Below are 4,547 nucleotides of genomic sequence, written 5' to 3'. Positions count from 1 at the left end.
GTGCCAGGCTGAGAGGTGGGGATGACGACAGCCTGGCACAGCCTGTCTCTTGCTAATAGAGAGGTTGGCATGTTTTGTACTGCTTGTTGGCGTTTCTTCTCTCTTACGTGAATTGCCTGTTCATACCCTTCATTTTTCGATGGGACAGTTGGACCTTTACTATCAGAGCTTTAAGCCGGCCAGGGTGACCTCTGGCCTTTATGTGTGCTCCAAAAATTTTCTCTCAAGCTGTCATTTGTATTTCCACTTTATCTGTGGTCTTTTGCTGTATAGAACGTTTACTCTTTATGGAGTAAAATTTGTGAATCTATTTCTCAAAGGCTTCCGGATTCTGTCTTGCTTAGAAGGGCCTGCTCTACTCCAAGATTATGACACTAGTTGTCTGTACTTTTTTCTAGTACTTTTATAGTTTGATTGATTGCATGTCGGTCTTTAATCCACCTGGAATTTATTGTAGGGTGATGTAACAGTTTACTTTTACATTTTTCAAAGTGATGGTCAGTTGTTTCAATGCTCTTTACTATATAATCAATCACCCCCCACCACTGATTTGTAATATAGCATTATCTCTATTATTCTGTGACATCCTATCCCTATCTATCTATCTATCTATCTATCTATCTATCATCTCCCCCTTGGTTGTGTTCCATTGGTTCATTTGTCTGTTACCATGTTGTGTAACTAGCCTAGTTTTATGGTACCTCTGAATATCTGATGGGGTAATATCTTGTTCTCCTCCATTAGTTTTTTTCCCTTCATAAATTTAGCAGCTAATTTTGTTTTGCCATTTAATTTTTAAATCCCAGAGAAGTAAATATCTGTTGGTATTTTGATTGGAATCACACTGGACTTTATAGATTAATCTGCAGAGAATGCACCTTTACAATATTGAGTGTCACCATCCAGGAATATGGTGTATCAGTTACCTCTTGCTGTCTAACAAAGCATCCTGAAACTCAGTAGGCTTAAAACACATCTATTTATTATTGGTCACAAGTCCATAAGATGGCTAGACATGGCGGATCTGGGCTGGGCTTGTCTGGGTAGCTCCCCTTCAAGTTACAGATACATCTGGTTGGGCTTAGCTCCTCACTGAAGTTGGGGCTTAGGTCGGCTCCATTTTTATTCCTTTTGGGCATCAGGTCTGGGATAAGCTTCTTTCATGGCAATGGGAGAGATGCAGGAAAGCAAGCAGAAGTGTCTTAAGACCTAGAGTCCAAATTGCACACTGTTACTTCTGCTTACATGCTGTTGGCCAAAGCAAGTCACATGGTTTAGCCTAGAATCAAGGGATGGAGGAATATACTCTGCCCACAAGGAGGCCAAGGTAAGGAATGGATTCAGACAGAGATGAAGAATTGGGGCCAGTAATGCTGTTGACCTCAGGGTATACCTTGTATTTAGCTAGTTCTTCTTTTTTGTTTTTTAGTAAAGTTTTATGGTGTTTTGCATATAAATTGCACAATGCTCGTTAGGTTTATTCCTAGGCATTTTACAGTTCTCATCGTGTTAGTGAGATCTTTTTTCCATTACACATTACAATCGTGTTTTTTTGGCATACAGAGAAATAATTGATTTTTGTTTTTTTATATCATATCCAACCACTTTATCAAACTCTTACAGGTTCAGCATGATATTCAGTGGATTTACTAGGTGGATAATCATATTATCTGAAACTATAATAATTTTGCCTGTTCTTTTCCTATATTTGTTTCTCTTCTTTCTTTTCCTTACCTTATTGCATGCACCAAGTCCTCCAGAAAATAGTGAATGTCATGGTGTTGGTGGCCGGCATCCTTGTTTTCTTTAAAGGGATTGCTTCTGGGTTCCACTGACAAATATTATATTTGCTCTTGGTTGTTCCATGACAAATAACGGTAAATACTTAAAGTGAAATAGGCCTCCTTCTGGAAAATTAAAAAGTTTCAAAGTCAGTGTGACGAAGGTACATCCATGCAGTAACGAATTGTTAGTTTGCAATCTTTTGGCTGCAAGAAACAGATATCAACTCAACCCACCTTAATTTTAAAAAAAACAAAAACAAAACGGCACTTATTATAAGGATGTAGGGCAGGAGCACAGGTAAGCTTTTTTTTAATATGGAATGCTTCACAAATTTGCATGTCATCCTTGTGCAGGGGTCATGCTAACCTTCTCTGTATTGTTCCACTTTTAGTATATGTGCTGCCAAAGTGAGCCCAGAGCTAAGCTTGATGAAGGCCTTAGAAGGTCACTCAGGTTCTCCCTTCGTCTCTCATCTCCATTCCTTTTTGTGTCTCTGCTTTATTTTTATGTCCCTGCAGACCTACGTTCTCTGTTCCCCATGTCACAGGGCAAACCATGCTTACCAGCCACATGAACAAGGTCTCATTCTTTCTTTCTCTGTCTCTCATCACTCTCTCTATTTCTCCATGACTCAACTCCAGATTCTAAGGGAAGGAACTCTGATCAGCCCTAAATGAGTTGGATGTGCTCCCCCTTCCCCCAAAAAACTCCATGGTCAGGGCACAGAAATGCTTCATTCTACCTGGTCAAGAGCATCCCCCCCCCGCCCCCGGATCTAGGGAGGTAAGGGGAGGTTGTTTTGGATGGAAGACATTCCATAGATGTCTCTTGTACAGCGAGTGCCCCCAACACAGTGGTAGGAGTACTGGATTTAGAGCTGAGAGACTTCAAGCCAGATCCTACTCTGCTTTGGACTCTCTCTTTGACCTTGGAAACGTCAACAGCCCCCAGCCCTCAGCTTCCCTATTTTTTCCAGCTTTATCGGCAAATAAAAATTGTAACTATATTTAATGTGTACAATGCAATATGTTGATATACAAATATGTTGTAAAATAATTACTACAATCAAGCGAATTAATACATCCATCACCTCACATCGTTAACTTTTTTTTTTTTTTGGTGTGGCGAGAACATATATGATCTACTCTCTTAGCAAATTTCCAGTGCACGATACAGTATTATTCACTATAGTCACCATGCTGTACATTAAATCTCCAGAACTTATTCATCCTGCATAACTGAAACTTTGTACCCTGTGGCTAACATCTCCCCATTCCCCTCCTACCCTCAGTGCCCGGCAACCACCATTCTACTCTCTGCTTCTATGAGTTTGACTTTTTCAGATTCCACTTCTAAGTGAAATCATGCACTATTTGTCTGTGTCTGTCCTATTTCACTAAGCATAATGTCCTTCAGGCTTATCAAGTTTGTCCCAAATGGCAGAATCTCCTTTTTTAAGGGTGAATAATATTCCATTGTATTAATATATACATACCACATTTTCTTTATCCATTGACACACACTTAGATTGATTCCATATCTTAATTATGGTGAATAAGCATCTTCCCCCATTTTAAACATTGAATTAACATCGTCTGTGCTTCTTCCTTGCAGGGCTATTGGGAGAAAGCAATGTATTATTTAATGTGAAAGTATATTTTGCCCCATAATTACATAATTGTATAATTGCTGTGATGATTTCTTCTTCTGTTTTCTTCCCCTTCCTCCTTCGTACTAAAATATAACTTGTTTCCTCATCATTATAAAAAATGTACAGTATTATTGCCGGAAAACAGAGGGAAAGCCAGTGCCAAAAAAAAAAGATAATAAAACACCCTGAATCCTGCTGTCAACACTATGTCATAAACGGGTTGTGACCTCAGTTTTCTCTCCTTTTTCCTTTTTTTTCCTACATTCACTGTTTTTCTTTTTATTTATTTATTTATTTATTTTGACTGTGTTGGGTCTTCATTACTATGCACGGGCTTTTCTCTAGTTGCAGCACGGGGGCTACTCTTCATTGTGGTGCACGGGCTTCTCATTGCGGTGGCTTCTCTTGTTGTGGAGCACGGGCTCTAGGCGTGTGGGCTTCAGTAGTTGTGGCACGCGGGCTCAGTAGTTGTGGCGCACGGGCTTAGTTGCTCCGTGACATGTGGCATCTTCCAGACCAGGGCTGGAACCCGTGTCCCCTGCATTGGCAGGCAGATTCTTAACCACTGCGCCACCAGGGAAGTCCCCATTCTCTTTTTTAAAACAAAACTAGAATCGTTCAAGGGAGGTCTTTGTCCCAAGTATTTCCTCCTCTGGGGACTGAGTGGGAGTGGCACTTGGAGATAGAATCATTAGGGACCCAACATTTTGGAGAGAAAATGAGAGAGAAGAGTGAGGGGAAACCAGCCTGGACCTCTCACACTGTCCCCCAACTGTGGGCTTTCCTTCCTCTCTCCTTCCAGGTTCCTTCGAGGGACCAAGGGACCACTGCTGGGTGGGGGTGGGCTGAAAGCAACACCCCTCCCATCTCCCCACTTCTCTCTCAACATGCATCTTCTCAGCCTCCCCGACCTGTGAGGCAAAACCCCACTGGCCTTCCTCTTACCTCCAGACTCTGCCATCTCTTTATGACTTTTTTCACCAAGAGCACCCACCCAATTTAACTTATCCCACTAAAACTGTACAGACATCCACTGGTGGGGAGACCCTACAGGAGTCTGGGCTTGGGCAACGAAGCCACTCCTGACTCTGCTGACGTACCTGACCTGTCA

General features: G+C 41.5%; 1 non-coding gene across 1 annotated transcript; it reads right to left on the bottom strand.

Moving 5' to 3' along the window:
- Nucleotides 1–2,093: 2,093 nt before the first annotated feature.
- On the bottom strand, nucleotides 2,094–2,200 carry LOC117200300 (U6 spliceosomal RNA). The gene has a single exon (XR_004481777.1). It is a non-coding gene; the product is annotated as a U6 spliceosomal RNA (small nuclear RNA).
- Nucleotides 2,201–4,547: the final 2,347 nt, after the last annotated feature.

Source organism: Orcinus orca, chromosome 2, assembly GCF_937001465.1.
Source record: "Orcinus orca chromosome 2, mOrcOrc1.1, whole genome shotgun sequence".
Lineage (NCBI taxonomy): Eukaryota > Metazoa > Chordata > Mammalia > Artiodactyla > Delphinidae > Orcinus > Orcinus orca.
Note: the sequence above shows the minus strand (reverse complement) of the source record. Positions and strands in the feature narration are given on the sequence as shown.